Below are 17873 nucleotides of genomic sequence, written 5' to 3' on the forward strand. Positions count from 1 at the left end.
TTGGCCACCACTGTATTTGCTCCCCAGATTCTGTGAAAATGTCTTGGACTGGAGAAAAGCATGCCTGAAAGTCTTCAGATAATAACAAAAGGGGCATTCATATTGGGAAAAGAGCTCTAATAGCACAGCATAGCAGGTCAGTTATGCCTGGTCATTTATTCACTACACCTGTCTTTAAAGTACACTCCAAGCCAAGCACTCAGGCTCAGACTTGTGTACAACCCACAGACACCGTCTCTGTACTCTGGGTTGGGGTGTTTGGCAGCATAGAATAGTCTTGTTCTAAGCAAAACTTGTTTTGAAATCTTTGTGGAAAGTGTTAATAATAACTCCCATAACTTTATGCCATATTATGTACATAGGGCACTGGAGTGGTGCATGTTACTGCCCAAATGTAAGGTTATCTGCTCTTGCAGCTACTAGAGTAATGCATTGCAGGTAACTGCAGGGCCGGATTCATGTTAGTGGGGTCCCCAGGGCAATTAATTTATGGGGACCCTACCAAAAAAATTGTCAGTAGAATATGCTGGAATTGTTATTAAAGAGTAAAATGTGTAAATACTCCCAGCGCTACAAATGTGTTATACAGACTGCAGTGTCCCAGTTCCTATTATGCCACCGTGCCCCCCATGCTGTGATATCTGTATGTAAAGGGGGTGGGCTGAGTCTTTCACTGGGTTACAGAAAGCCTAGATGTGCCCCTGCCAGGACAGGGCTGCACATAATCACAAGAGGTGCCCGTTCTGGCCTTCTGAGGGCACAGTAGGTATACTGGGAGGCTGGAGCAGCATTACCAGGCCCCTACCTAAACTTTTAGAGGGGGGGGGAAGTGTATTGAATCAGTACAGGAGAGATAATTACCTATTGAGATTAAATATAAAACCAACTGAAATCGTTCATCAATGGGAATTCCCAGTAATATATTATCTGCATATGGCTAGTGGTGCACCAATGGGAATTCCCAGTAATATATTATCTGCATATGGCTAGTGGTGCACCAATGGGAATTCCCAGTAATATATTATCTGCATATGGCTAGTGGTGCACCAATGGGAATTCCCAGTAATATATTATCTGAAAAAGGCTGTCAGACTCTCATTGGCTGCTGCGTCATTCACAGAGTGAACTGGCTGGAGCTCACTCATGAGCTCCAGTTTCCGGCTCACCCTGCAGTAGGTTGGGAGAGACGTCATGACGTCTCTCCCATAGTGCAGAACGGCCAGGAGGAGCGGACAGCGGCAGTCATCGGTAGTAGCGAGGATCAGGTAAATAGCTTTTTTTTTTTTTAAGGGGCACTGCATAGGTGGGGGTGGCCGCTACTGTAGGGACACTGCATAGATGGGGGTGGCCGCTACTGGGGACACTATGGGGGGCTACTACTAGGGGAAATGCATAGTGGGGTCTACTACTGGGGCACTGCAGAGGGAGGATTACTACTGGGGGCACTGCAGAAGGGGGATTACTACTGGGGGCACTGCAGAGGGAGGATTACTACTGGGGGCACTGCAGAGGGAGGATTACTACTGGGGGCACTGCAGAGGGAGGATTACTACTGGGGGCACTGCAGAGGGAGGATTACTACTGGGGGCACTGCAGAGGGAGGATTACTACTGGGGGCACTGCAGAGGGAGGATTACTACTGGGGGCACTGCAGAGGGAGGATTACTACTGGGGGCACTGCAGAGGGAGGATTACTACTGGGGGCACTGCAGAGGGAGGATTACTACTGGGGGCACTGCAGAGGGAGGATTACTACTGGGGGCACTACAGAGGGAGGATTACTACTGGGGGCACTGCAGAGGGAGGATTACTACTGGGGGCACTGCAGAACGAGGATTACTACTGGGAGCACTGCAGAGGGGGGATTATTACTGGGGGCACTGCAGAGGGGGGATTACTACTGGGGGCACTGCAGAGGGAGAATTACTACTGGGGCACCCTGTTAGTGGTGTAGCCATGGGAGTTGGTTGTCAGGGGCGTAGGTGCTCAGTAATGCTGCTCTGGGGGAAGGGGGGGTCTGGCTCCTACACATTCATCCTGGCTCCTAAGTTTTAGAAAAATTTGTCAAGCCCTGCCTTATTAAAGTATCAGGATGATACCTGTAGCAAAAATTTGCCTAAACCAGTATCTCAAATATTATAGAGAAATCCTGGTAATACAGAGTCTGTGAATAAGGACCTCAGTGGTCCCAGATCTTAGGACCAGGATAATCCCCCTTAGTGCCTAACCCTAACACCCCCCGGTGGTACCTGAACCTAACTCCCCCTCGCCCTGAGCCTAGTCCTAACCATCCCCCTCCCACAGCCTAACACTAACTCCCTCCAGGGCACCTAAAACTTAATCATCGTCCCCCATGGCTGATACTCTGATACTTACCTTTCTGCGGAGTCCTTACGATCTGGGTGCCGTCTGCCGGGATCCTGTTGTCGGCAACCCGAGTCATGTTGGGATTTCGGTGCCGGTGTTGTCTCGGCATCTGGGATTCTGATGCCGGGGTTCCGGCAGATGGCATCCAACTTGTTAGGGTGCTCACCACATCCCTTCCACGCACAACCCAAATTTATGCCACATATATCGGTATTTTTAAATAATATTTCCAGCTACTCCTCTGCAGTCAATTCAGACATGCCACCATGGGAAGCAGTCGGGAAGCCGACAGACGGAATCCTGACCGTCGGCTTCCCGACTGTCTAATCCCAGCTGGGGTTAAATAACAGGCTTCGAAATACCGACGCCTGTCATTTTACCTACGCCGGGAGCCTGACACCCGGCTTACAGACCAAAGGTAAGATGGGCACTGACAGCTGCGGGGGGGAGGGATGAGGGTTAGGTCTAGGGTTCCCGGGGGAACTTAGGGTTAGGCTAGGAGAAGGGAGGGTTAGGGTTAGGCACCCCTGGGGGAGGTTTGGGTTAGGCACCCCCCCGGGGGACTTAGGTTTAGGCAGCGGGGAAGGGGGGGTTAGGTTTAGGCGGCAGGGGAGGTGGGGTTAGGTTTAGGCACTTAGAGGGGGGATTAGGTTTAGGCATTTCGGGGGGAGGTTAGGGTTAGGCACCCCTAAGGGACGGTTAGGGTTAGGAAGCAGAATAGGTTAGTAAATAATTACGTTGGGACGATCGAGATTTTCACTGCTGCCGGGATGCTGCTGTTGGGATCTGCTACCATATACATCTTGGTTACTCAATAATCAAGTGTTTCATTGGGATACATTGTTATAGTAGACAAAATTCCCATCAAAAGAATAAGCCTGCATATGTCATCAGCTACTTAGATATAGTTTTTAATCACAGCGGATAAATAGAAGAGTGTGTTCCCAATGTAAGTACTTCATGTGCATGGCTTGCTGTATTTAGTCATAATGCCTTCCAAGTGGCAAACGCAGGATTTCTAGAGCGGGGTTCCCAAATGCCTGATTTTAGAGTGAGTGTGGCCAGTCCATGAAGAGGACATAATTAGCACCTTACCAGCTTTAATATGCGTCATACATAGTGTATTGTGTGTCATAATTCCAGCATATACAGGACCAGCGGTCACCCTAAGCCATTAGATGTGGTAGTAGGGCCATCCTGCATGTGGTGAATGTTTTTATGTCAGATGTGGGCACCATTCCAGAGCATGGGAGTAAGTCCAAGAGTCTGGGGGAGCAGCAGATTTACCTAGCAGTGCCCCGGGCATATATGTACATATTGGTCTTGTTATGCACTGGATAGTGTATTATTATATGGTATTAATAACCCTATTGATAGTCTATAGCAGTGCACCCCTAACAGTGCATGTTTTCCAGATCTCCTAATTGGTGCACATGTGTATGTATTACTGGCTGGCACAGGTGGTGTTAATAATTTCATTTGTGATTCTGAGAAGAACATGCAGCACTAGAAATATTCTATTTTATTACTATTTCTATTGTGGTCATGGTGTGGGCTGGGGAGTGGTATTTCCAGGCAAGCAGAAGCCCTCCACCCCCCTCCCCCGAATTTGCCTTTGCCTCCCAAATAAGTCCTGCATAATTAGTGATATTTCTTAATCACAGCTAAACATAACTTATTAACAATGCAAAATATATAGCCATATAGTGCACAGTATATAAATTCAATTATTAATACCTGAAATAGCTTTCCCGCTAGGCTGTTTTAGCCCTGCCCGATTTCTAAAGGGCAGAATGCGCCCTGCCCCACTAAACCAGCCTGCAGGTGCCATCCCCACCCACGAGCTGCAGTGTCCTGCGGGTGAGGAAAGTAGCAGTGCAGTGGTCACTGCCAGTGAATGGATGCCGGGCGCTGACACAGGAGCACTTGGGAGCAGGCCGGCATGTCCATAATTGCCAGGAATGCCCCCAAGAGTGATGAAAAGGGGGCAAGTCTTAAAGACATGCCCCCTTTTCTCATGGCAATGCCCCATTTTTTAGGTGCATTCATCTTCGGTACCTGCAGATGTGCCCCTATCTAGGTCCGGTGCCACCCTGGCACCAGACCTAGAATGAACACTACTGAAATACATGTTTATCGCATACAGTAGATAAAGTAATTGGATGGTGTGTGGTGCAGCAGGAGGGGTGTGAGATAAATAATGGTATAGTACCCTGCACTTAATGAGGGGAAACACTTCTGCTTTTATCTGGTTACCTAAAGGCATTGTACAGAACAATGAGAGAGTGATTCCCCCAGTGCAGGAAAGAAGCAAACATGTATTTCAGCTACCAAAAATGAAATGGGTCTACTGAGCACTATATGGCTATATACTATAACAATGTATCCCAATGATACACTTGGCATGTCTTTATTGACTACAGAGAAGTAGCTGGAAATACTGAAATATTATATAAAAATACTGATATGTGGCATAAATTTGGGATGTACTCAGGGGTGTCTGAATGATTTTATTTTGGGGGAGGCAACATAAAAATGTTTCAGCCCCTGTACCCCCCCTCACCAAATCTCCCATCCTCACCCCTCTCCTCCCGCTTACATGAGCGGCGGGCATCCACGGATGGTAAGGGGCTGTGCTTTATAGCAATAGGCTGCACAGCCCCTGCACTGCACAGAGGAGGTGTATTGTACGGTGCCCCACCCTTTTCCGTCGCCCATGGATGTACTTGGAATTACTGTAATAAATCTATGGCTGCAGCAGACAACCTACTTCAGACTTGAATTGCTCTCAATATACTAATTTATGATAAATTAATTTGTGAAGATATTTTACGACTATGGGCCGTATTCCATTAGGAGCGATAAGTCTTTAGTCGGCGATAATTTATCGCCATTTTCACTTATCCCCATATTCGCAGGTGGGAAAAGTCTTTGTAAAAAACGGGGATAAGTTTTCACAACTACATATGTGGCGAAAAAAAGTGCAGAATTGGGGTTTTGGAGTGCAGAATAAAAAAAATAGCCTGCAGCCTTTGGAATGTCCCCTTAAAGTAATCTGTGTAAAAAAATAATAATAATTTCCTCAGGACACCCCAAAAAAAGTACTTTCATTTTGGGGGCAAAAAAAAAATAATATTGGGGAACAAACTTCTAAACTAGCGAAATCAACTCCGGGGGCGTTCCCAAGTATGCGGCAGGTGTTTTCTAGAATGCGGCTGGTAGCGGCAGGTGAATTTTTGAAGGATTTTCAAAAATCACTTTAGGGACTTAAAAATATGCTTGCACCCATTTTCATGTGCCCCATATTTGATGGGACTAGTTTTTTTTTCAAAAAAAAAAAAAAAAGCAAAGTGCTATTCTTTACCACTTCTTACAAGACACATTTATACACCTGCCGTAGCTATTTAAAAACCCCAATTACCTTCAGCAGGCCCATAGTGATCCCCCATGTTGGGGTCACAAGATGATTTGCCCAAAAGTGACAGCACATTACGATACTTACCTTTCTGCTGGGTCCCATTTTCGCCGGATCCTGATTGAATACAGGGATGTGGGCACGCGCCCGATTCTTTATCCTAGGAAAAGATGGCGATGATGGCGAAAAGTCTGACCTCTAACATTTTGCCTCAAATTGAATATGGCCGTATGTTTTGTTTTATTTTCCTTTGTGAGAAATTATTCGCCGATCTAATTATCTCTGTAGGTATTGGTTGTAATCAGATATTTCATTTATTGTTCTTTATTATCCTGGTCCTAAGAACTGGGACCACTGATGTCCTTATTCACAGAATGTGTATTACCAGGATTTCTCTATAATAATTGAGCCACTGATTTAGGTGAATTTTTGCTACAGGTATTATCCTGATAAATGTCATCATCCTAATACTTTCATAAGTGATTACCCCAATAAATGATATGTTTACACTCATGTGTAACATGTTACATGTATGTTATGTCTTAAACCCCACTAATTATTTTAGAAAATTTAGATATAATTAAAAGTTAAGTTTTAAGGTCATTTATTTACAAAGAAGAGTGCACCACAAAAGGGAACGTTTCCTTTGCTGAACCATCCTTTATGTCTCAACATCCAGTTTGTTTTCCCTACCCACTATGGTGACTGGCAATGGCTGACGTACTGCACAGCATTCAGACATGTGACATTGAGAAAAAATAACCCTGCCCCAATCTGCACAACTCCACCCATTTTGTTTAAAAGAATTGATCTTTTTGGGGTGTGTGAATTGGGGCAGTTGGGCGGTATTATATCCTGCCCCTGCTGACCCCTAATCACAGTCTGATACTTTATTTCATACAACTATCTGCCTGTATGGCTGCTGCTAATGTCTGTGTGATGACATCACAATGGCCCATTGTTACACAATAAGTGGTAAGCCAAGGCAGGACTTATCCTGTTGCGTGGTCCCCCCTAGTGCAGGAAGCGTTGTCTGGAGCTGGTGGTTTAGTGTCGTTTTGGTAGTGATAGGTTTCAGTTTTTATTTAGCTTTTTTTAGTGTTAAGTTTAGTTTATAAGTATTTAGTATAGTTTAGCATTTTAGTATAGTTTAGTAGGAGAGGAGGGAGGAGGGAGTAGGGAGTAGGAGTTAGGGGGCAGCCATGGGCTGCTTTCCCTTCAAGATACGCTGGCCATGCTCCAAGAAAAAGGTAAGTGCGCTATTATATTTATTTCTTGTACTTTGTTGTTTGCACAATTAGGATTTTTCAAGAATTTCAAAAAGTCCGGAGCTCACCCGAAAGTGCGCATTTCTGGGCATAGAAGGTGGGGTTTATCCCGATTTAGTAGGCCTAAATGTAGAGAGGTGTCTAGGCCCAAGTCTGACTAAGCTAATGGGCTATTTATTATTACTTATAGTATTGCTGGTTCCCAATGGTGGTAAATCGTAGGTGTTACATATGAGCTGATTGAGTGGGTGACAGGGACAGAGGGCAGATTCTGTGACCTTTAGTCACATGACGGTGATGTGGATTTCTGTCCCCCACTGTCCTGCGTCAGGTGTATACAGCCAGTGACTGCTCAGGTAACAGGGTCATATTCAGTTGTGCACATGAATTATAAAAGTTACACACTGACATAAGTAGGCAAACCAATTGTTGGCATATAAATGTTATATGATTATATATACAATATTTCTTACGTTCTTTCCCTCCCAAAAAATAAAGAGAACGTGTTAGTGTTACAGTGTTCCACCATTTATTCCTTCATTTCTGCTGGTACATAAATAGATTTCCTGTCCTGTTACTCTATTTGGCACTTAGAAAATAAGGACATTATTAGTACAGTCATTTTAAAATTGCCTACAGTATATTGTGTCACCTAGTGCTTCTCGCTGTGACTAGACCTGTGTCACTGTGTAATGATGGACCAGAGACACAGAAGCAGGTGCCCATGGGAATAGCAATAGCTGAGACCTTGGTGTTCCTGTGTAATGACTCTGTTATATAATTATTGCTGTAAGTACATTGTTCTCTCTCTCTCTCTTAGAGACAACGTAAAGCCCAGCTAGCTGAGCAGCAGGAGGAGATAGAGAGGCTGACCTGTAAGAGCTCATCTTACCTTCTGTGTTGTGTAAAGAGCAGTAGATGCCAGGCGTGTGACACGGACAGATGCATGTGTGGTGTTAGCCATGATTGCTTTGTACCCATCCAGTTGGCATTTCCTGGTTAGCTAGTGATACAAGGAGGAGGCAGATTCAGCAGCATTCTAGTAGATTAAAAAGCAAAGTTGCGCCTCCACCTAATTCCATTACACCCCTTATTCCCAATCCAATGGGACATAATATGCTCAATCATCCTATTGCTATTGTATATAGGCAAGCAAATCACAACACTTACACAAACAGCCCCCCATGTGAAATAAATCACTGTATAGCACATATAACATGGTTTATGCATGGTTTAAGGTGATGTACATCTGTATACTGTTGCTGCATAGACTATGACCAATTGTACTAGCTATGCTCTTTCTTTGTAAGTATATATTTTATTATTATTATTTATTACCGGTCATTTATATAGTGCATACATATTCCGCAAATATTTACCCATTCACATCAGTCCCTGCACCAGTGGAGCTTACAATCTATGTTCCTAATTCAGAGGTGGACACAGTTTAGATTCGGTCTCAACTGGCCAATGCTTTGTTATCTGCGCCTGAGCCACACGTGTGATATATCGCGCAGTGAGTAGCGCAATAAGCACTGTTAGCTTATATAAATACCACTATTCTGACCACACAACTAAAGTGAAGTGAAATGTAATCTTTATTGCATCTAAAAAATCATTGTCCCTGTTCTTTGTAGGGCTATGTAGCTGGTTAGAATAGAATAAAACATAATATGAAGTAAGATCGCTCAATCTGATATTGTCTTGTCCTTATACACAGATAAGATCACACTACAGGAGGAGGAGAGGGTATATATCCTTCAGCAACACCAGGAGAAGATGCGATGTATTGAAGAGAACCATCAGCTGCAGCTCCAACTTATAAAAGCAGAGATTGAGCAGCTGCGAGAACAGGTCAGATACGGATCTATCTATACATGATATTTTCTCTGTAGGTAGAACAGGGCTGGAATAGTAGATTGTGAATTACATTGGGCCCAGGTGCCTTCTTCATTTTCCTGAGAGCTTCTTTGCACTAATGTAAACCCTATGGATCATTTGTGCCCCTAAAACCTTTTTGTACAATTAAACCCTCAGGTACAGATGTGTCCTCACATAACTATACTTCTGGTTGCTGCATGTCAGGGAATGGGTGAGAGAGCCCGGCGCTGAACGATATCGCTAATGATGCATACACACTAGACGATATGCTCCCTGAGCGATATCGTCTAGTGTGTCCCCGGAAGGCTGTGCTCAATGTCGTTCATGACATTGAGCACAGCCGCTGAACAATATCATTAGCGATATCGTTCAGCGCCGGGCTCTCTCACCCATTCCCTGACATGCAGCAACCTGACGAGGTCGTCAGGTTGGCCTGCATGTCAGCCCGATGAACGAGGATGACGAACGACCCGCGGGAACGCGCGTCGTCGTCATCGTTCATCTTTTTTGTGTTAAAAATGGACGATAAAGTGGACGACTGAACGATAACGATATCGTTATCGTTCAGTCGTCCACTTTAATCGCCCAGTGTGTACGCACCATAACCCCCTGAATCCGCATATTGGAGATTAGGTACAACAGTTACCAGCAGTGTTAGGGGGACACTTCAGTGCCAGCACTTGTAATACTATGAGTATGAACTAAGGTTGCTAAGCAGAGAAGGAACTGACTGTAATACCAACACCATCGCAGCAGGATAATATACAGAGGATTACAGTATTGCATTAAATACAGACAAGTACTGTAGCTGGAGCAGTTTAAGAACTGTTCTTCATATCCCGGGCAACGAAGGGTGCACCCTATTAACTATTTCAGCGCTGAACTAGCAGTATATGAGACATGTAAAGTGCAGTAGTGTGAGGAAAACATTTTCCTAAAAAGGTGTAAAGAAAAGTAAGTTAAGTAACACAACTTTGCAATTGTATCCTTGATGTAAACTTGTCCGTTTATCATTCTCACGTGAGGTTTTTGTATATATTTTAGAGATGTTAGGGGAATTGCAAAATTAGTCATTTGATAATTGCCATTAGAGCATTCTTACCCATTTATAGTTTGCAGGTTCGAAGTCCAGAGTTCGCTAGTGATCTGCAGGTTCCTGAAAAATAAAATAAACATAAGAAAGGATTCACTATTGCCATCTTTATTGTTATACTATGTTGTCTGATTACATTGTGAATAAACCCACAGTATAGGGTATCACATGTGTACCAGGAGCTGATGTCAGGGGCGTGGCTGTGGTGGTCACATGGTGGGCGGAACGCGCTCTGGTTGGTACATTGGTGAATATGTCAGCCTGTTATATGGCTTTCCCTTACATATACTGAGGGTGTGACTAGTCCTGGCATCAGTATCAGTCTGGGAGTAGGTAATTAGGTTGGTATGTGGTTGCCGGATGCCCTATAATCCTTATACATCTGACTAGAAATGTGATGAGCATCTGAAAGACAAATGACTGGTTTTGGGCCACATAGGCCACAATATATTACAGTGTACTTTGTATAAGAAGAAACTTGTATTGTAGCTGTGTTTAGCTATAGGGATTTCTCATATTACAGATTATATGAGAGTCATAGCTGTCATTCTACCCCCTGGACACCATGATGTGACTGAGAGCTTGTGACACAGTATCTGCTTCTCTTTGTAGGGGACCGTGGCAGCCCTGCAGGCGGAAGCGACAGCAGCGGCACAGCCTATGGAAACAGCCGAGGCCTCGTCAGCTGCTCCACCAGTGGCGGCATCACCTACACCACTGGTGGAAGAAATAAAGCCATACATACAGGTACTAACTCATATGACGGCTCATGGCAAACACATAGTTGATGTAAAGATTTGGATTTAATCTGGGCCAACATTCAGCCTATGACATCACTGGGGACTATAGGTATAACATATCTTATCCAGAATCACAGTATCCAGAATTATAGGGCGTTCCAGAAATGAACAAGCTGATATATTACTGGTGTTCAATGGTTTTGTCATTTGGACAAGCTGTGACAAGATGGGGATGTCAGGATATTGAAAATAGGGATTTAGCCAGATTGACACCCCTTATCATGCACACATTGCTTGTATTGTATTGTGCTAACCAAATATATATGTATATATAATTCCAATCCAATATAGAATTCTTCAATGATGCCGGGTGGGACTGCACACACTGCTACTATTGTGTAGGCTTACCTTGTGTTTGTGTATCATTAGTTGTGTATTAGGCCTCCTGGCAGCTGCATCTATTCACAGTCAGTAGACATACCACTGAGTTGCTGATCCTGCTTTAGCAGACCTTCTGGAACCACGCATAGTAGGGTGTCTATGTAGGTTGTCTTATGTACAATAATGATTCTGGAAAAGAAACCCCGTACCTGCAGTTTCTTGTGAATTGATTGGCTGCATTCTCATGGATATTATTTCTGTCTCCAAAATGGCTGCCTCCACTGCAGACAAGGCTGGTGCCTGTAAAGAACAATATCACTTACTTTTTTGCACATGAGCACGTTTTTAGTGACATGACTGAAACAGCGGGGGAAGGAAATACCTGGTCTCCAAAACACTGAACCACCTCTGGGGGAAACCCACTATTTTACAGATACTATAAAATCTTATTTACAGATTAATTAGAGACAGCAGCAAGGAAGGATTCTGTGGAGAGACTATTTCTGCAATTGCTTAAGCTTAAGAAACGTGAAATGGATTTCTATTTACATGGGGTCTCCTTATCTGAGTATTATAGGGAGAAAAAAACACCCGAGGCTTCAAAATAAGAAATATTCCCACCATCGGAAGCAATAACCCAGATTTTTGCCGTAAACGGCAATATTGAACAAAGCCTCATTTGATCTAATACTTCTGGTCAGAGAGGAGTCCTCTAGAGAGTTGTCGCTTGCTAAAACTTATGAGGATTTGTATATGACTGATATTAAGGCAGATACCACAGTTGACTGGTTGGATAAACTTAACACCCAAATTGATAAATATAAAAAGCATAAGGGTAAAGCATAAGGCTCCATAGGAGTGCCATCAGATCCTGTTTGAAAGGTACTATTAATGAACAACGTCCTGCTAAGCATTTTAAAGAATGTGGGCATTCCTTAGTGACCCTCAGGTATAAGATGGTAGACTTTGTGCCAGATAATGAGAGGTGGTTATCGTGCTAAAACTTTATTACGGTTAAACCCTTTGGGTTGAATGATTCTTTTTCTCTGGCATGCTATCTGTAAAATGTTTAAGTATGTTCTAACTTATTCCCTCCAGATCTTCGTAGTCATCATGGCGTTATGGATTATCATCACATGCTGGTAAGATATTTTTATGTATTTGTATTACCGACGAAGGTTTGATAAAACTGAAACGTAGAATCGATTTGAGGTTTCTGTGATCCTTTTCTTATATGGTCCGTGAGTGCTGCTGGTTGGAATTTGCTTTCAGCCTAGGTCTGAGGGTTACAATGGAAGGGGGATGCCATTTTATTTTTGGGGCCTTTATTCCAGGCCTAGGTTCACCAATTAGGGGCTGGTTATCATTATGGGAGGGGGACCCCATGCTTTACATCCCCCTGCTATAGCATCAGCTCCACGGCTGGTTCAGCCGGTGCTATGGGATAATACGGAAAAACTCCATGCAGTGTCTTTTCCCATACCAGCCCAGGCTGGCAGGTCTGGGGCTGGTTATTGATTGGGTGGGGAACTCATTTTTATTTTATTTAAAAATTTTCTTTACAGTTCACAGTAATGAAACCTGCAGAGGTCCCTACTGATCTGCGCAGTGATTCTCCCAAACACGCCTAACACAGGCAGGTCTATTGTTTGGGTGGGTTTGCCGTCACTTTCCCATCTGGTTTCGGTTGGTTTTAAAACGGACCATTAGTAAATCTGCGGATCCTATTCTACTCTGTATAAAAATAAAATAATTGATTGTTGGTCCTATGTTCTAAAGTCGGGTTTTTGGTCAGCTTTCCGTCAGTTTTAACTTTAGTAAATGGTCAGTTTGCAAACCAATGGATAATCACCCAAAAACACAAAACCAACCTTTAGTAAATTTACTTCCTGGACTTAAGATGTTTCTCAATGGAACTAGAATAATACAGAGTTTCCTTTGCAAATCTTAAAAAAAAAAATCATATGTATCATGTATGTGCACATTTATATACTCAGACATTGGGATTTATTTAATAATTGAATCTAACATGCAAAATGTACCACTATGCATAGCAACCAATCAAATATTTGTTTTCATCGCCTAAGCTGCACTGAATAATAGCTTAAATTTGATTTGTTCATAGGAGTAAAAAACAGTCAACTTTTATCAAGATCTGCTAAGTGGCTTTACTTATAATAATGATTTATAATAGTGATTCATTCATGAAGCCACTTCATTTTATTGTATATTTCACTCTGTAATTTCACTCTGATCTATTCAAAGGATCATTGTATCATGGGTCTGTTCTTGGAGGAGGAGCTGGCGAGTCTTCAGATTGTCATCAAGCAAAAAAATTAACTGATCCAGGCCCAGAAAAAAGATCTGGAGATCATGGAAGAGACAGTGAGTATTGGGTTATAGTAAATATTGTCCATGCACTATACAATGTCCCATCTTCCCATGGTGTTATTACCAGTCATCAGACTGACTGCGCCACATTGGGAACTGTTATCCAACAAAAGGACAACTGTCACAAAGGGCCCGATTCAGAGGTGGACGCAGCGGGATGCAGTCAGGACTTCCCGACTGTCATATCCCGGCAAGGTACTAATAATAGGCGTAGAAATCCCAATGCCTATCATTAGACCTACGCTGCAAGACCGATGCCTGGCATACAAAACTAAGGTAAGGTAAGCCGGGGGGCGGCAGAGGGCAGATGTGGGGGGGAGGGTTAGATTAGGGGCTCCTTGGGGGGACTTAGGGTTAGGCACCCCCCCAGGAGGGTTAGGCTAGGGGAAGGGGGGGTTAGGCACCCCCATGGGGAGGTTAGGTTTAGGCACCTCCCCGGGATGGTTAGGTTTAGGGGGTGGGGAGGGGGGATTAGGTTTAGGCAACCCTGGGGGAGGTTAGGGTTAGGCACTTGGAGGGGAGGTTAGGGTTAGCAACCCTAAAGGAGGGTTAGGGTTAAGGGGGAAAGGTTAGGGATAGTTTAGATCCTTACCATGTTGGGATCTAGTCCTGTCGAGCGTCTGGCGTCGGTATTACATTCGTCGGGCTAACGTCCGGCGGGATATCATACCGATCTCGATGCAGCAGCGATACCAAAAAGTTATTACCCCAGGACGCATCTGAAGAACATAGAAGCCTCCTGTCGGCATCTCAGCTCCGAGTGCTACATCCGAAGACGCAGCATCCGATCACCATCATGGTCATCGGTCGCAGCCATTGGCCATCTGAGTTTTTGGGGGCGGCACTCGGCAGCGTGTTGTCCCCATTGACACTCCCAAAAAATGGGGACAACACGCTGCCCAGTGCCGCCCCCAAAAGGCTCCAGCCTGTCAACTAGGCTGTGGCTCAGGGAGCACAATGTACGACGTCACAGGACCCATTTTGCACATTCGCAGACCACCCACCATCATAGCTGTATGCAAACCATTGATAGCTATGAATCAGGCCCAATTATCGTAACACTAACATCTTTATTATAGCAAAATAATCCAATCTGGTTGGAGCATTATATAATATCTAATATAGAGGAATTGCATTATATAATATCTACTATAGAGGAAGTGCATTATATAATATCTAATATAGAGGAAGTGCATTATTTAATATATAACAGAGGAAGTGCATTATATTATATATAACAGAGAAAGTGCATGATATAATATATAATAGAGAGAGTGCATTATATAATATCTAATATAGAGGAAGTGCATTATATAATATCTAATATAGTGGAAATGCATTATATAATATAGAGGACGGTTACTAATCAGAGTATGCTGTAAATCACTATGTAATACTGTATGCCTGTGGTTAGAATTCTGAATAACAGAATGACGCATTGTAATGTTACATAGCAACTGCCTAGTGAAACCCTGTAGGGATGCTGGAGCATAATATATGTTTCCTTCTTGCTATATTATATATGACGGCCGCAGTCAGAGGTGCGTTATTTTGCTGTAATACAGGTATTATTGTTAAGGGCAGAGGGTTAGTCGTGGTCTGACCTAATTTGTGAATAGCCTTGAGGGCTGATTTGCATGGATTATTTGTAGCCAAGAGGCTAAGGGTGTGAGACAATCTTTGAGCTGTTGAAGCAGCCTAGAGGGCTGGTGTGCCTTGGCAGGCAGTGGCCTGAGAGCCTGGAGCAAGATGCAGCCTTTGGGCTGGTGGAGCAGCCTTGAGGGCTGGTTTGCCTTGGCTGGTAGTGGCCTGAGAGCCTGGAGCAAGATGCAGCCTTTGGGCTGGTGGAGCAGCCTTGCCTTGGCAAGTTGTGACCTGGGGCCCCAGGGTTAGATGCGGCCTTTAGGCTGTTGAGTCTTAAATGGTGGAAGCACAGGGACGTAGCGCTGCTACCAATGTCACCGGGATGACACTCGCGGTGGTGCTCCGGAATGTGCACTGGAGATGCTGAGCTGCTACCAGGGTCCCCGGGAAGACACTGGCAATGGTGCACTGGTTTGCGCACTGGGGACGCTGAGTTGCTACCAATGCCGCCGGGATGACACTGGCGGCGATGCGCTAGATTGTGCAGTTAGAACACTGAGTTGCAACCAGTGCCGCCGGAATGACACTGGCGATGGTGCACTGGATTGCGCACTCGGAACGCTGGATTGTGGCCGATGTCGCCGGGTTGACACAAGCCGCCGGGCTAGGCTGGTGCTTCAGGAGGAAGAAGCACACCATGCCGCCTAGATGACACAAGCAACATGAGCAGGTGGAATGCAGACTGTGCAGCCTGGATGATACAAACAGCAGGAGACAAACACAGTGAACTGGCTCAGGAACTCGACTGGGAATCAGGAGACTTTAACAACTGGAAGTACGAGAAACTCTATCACCGGCATGGATTGAAGGACTGACTGGAATTTAACAGAACCAGAGCAAGCCTTCCTTAATCACAAACTGGTGTGTATCTGGGCAGTGCAGACAAGAGAATCAATCAGTGTGCACCTGACACTGCACACAGACAGGCAGTAATTAGTGCAGTGCCTCAGCAGCAACTAAAATGATCTGCTAAGTGCAGATCCTAACAAGTATTAGTTTTCCAGGTCACTATAGTTGTCCTCTTATATCCTTGTTCCACGTTTACTATGGTGTTACCCATTCGCCGGATGCTGCCAGTGGAGTCACACAACAAGGGAAATGATGGGTGTGGACTAGGGGTGTGCACCGGCCACTTTTCGTGTTTTGTGTTTTGGTTTTAGATCTGGATCTTTCTTCGTGTTTTGGATTTCAATTGGTTTTGCCAAAACCACCCTTCGGTGTTTTGGGTTCTGGGTTTTGTGTTTTGGATCTGTATTTTTTTTTAAAAAGCATAAAAACAGCTAAAATCACAGAATGTGTTGATTTTTCTGCTCCTATGCTATTATTAACCTCAAAAACCTTAATTTCCACTCATTTCCAGTCTATTCTGAACACCTCACACCTCACAATAGTGTTTTTATGTCCAAAAGGGTGCACTGAGGTAGATGGATGACTATGCTAAGCGACACGAGTGGGCGGCACAAACACGTGGCCCATCTAGGAGTGACACTGCAGTGGCAGACAGGATGGCAGTTTGAAAAACTAGGCCCCAAACAGTACATAATGCAAAGAAAAAAAAGAGGTGCAAGATGGAATTGTCCTTGGGCCCTCCCACCCACCCTTATGTTGTATAAACAGGACATGCACACTTTAACAAACCAATCATTTCAGCGCCAGGGTCTGCCACACGACTGTGGCTGAAATGATTGGTTCGTTTGGGCCCCCACAAAACAAGCTGGCAATTAATCTGGCCCTGCACAAACTGGCTCTACGGAGGCAAGATGTCGTCCTCATTCACCGATTCCTCACCCTCTTCAGTGTTGTGTACATCCTCATCCTCACAGAGTATTAATTCGTCCCCACTGGAATCCACCACCACAGGTCCCTCTGTACGTTCTGGAGGCTGGACTCCCTGGAAGAGTTGATAATTCATTTTTATGAACATCATCTTCTCCACATTTTGTGGAAGCAACCTCCTACGCCTTTTGCTGACAAGGTTCCCGGCTGCACTAAACACTCTTTCGGAGTGCACACTGGAAGGGGGGCAACTCAGGTAAAATAGAGCCAGTTTGTACAGGGGCCTCCAAATTTCCTCTTTTTCCTGCCAGTACATGTACGGACTGTCTGACATGCCTACTTGGATGCTGTCACCGATGTAATCCTTTAACAGACAGACGCACACTTGTCGCTGCTGCTTTGAGGATGCAGGTGCGGCTACAGCCCACACAATTCACAAAGACAGGAAAAAAAGAAGAATTTTTTTATTGTTTGTGGAGCGCACTTTGAGGGTTACACCACCCTTTAACAGACAGACGCACGCTTGTCGCTGCTGCTTTGAGGATGCAGGTGGAATCTAGATGGGATTTGGAACCGGGGACACACTACCTCCATCAATTGTCTAAATCCCACTGCACTAAAGGCGGATACCGGACGCATGTCTAACACCAACATAGCAGTCAAGGCCTCAGTTATACGTTTTGCTTCAGGATGACTGCTGTCGTACTTCATCCTCCTCGCTAGGGACTGTTGGAGGGTCAATTGTTTAGTAAAAGTAGTAGTGTTCCTACTTCCTCTCTGGGATGATGAACAACTCCCAGCAGCAGCAACAGCACTAGGAGGAAGTGGTTCTTGATCTTTCCCTATTTTATTTTTATCGGAGAAAGTTTGGTCCTCCATTTATGTTATATTGGTATATAGGTGCGGCTAAGGCGCAC

Source organism: Taudactylus pleione, unplaced genomic scaffold (genome assembly GCF_031769625.1).
Source record: "Taudactylus pleione unplaced genomic scaffold, aTauple2 ptg000102l, whole genome shotgun sequence".
NCBI classification, from domain to species: Eukaryota; Metazoa; Chordata; class Amphibia; order Anura; family Myobatrachidae; genus Taudactylus; species Taudactylus pleione.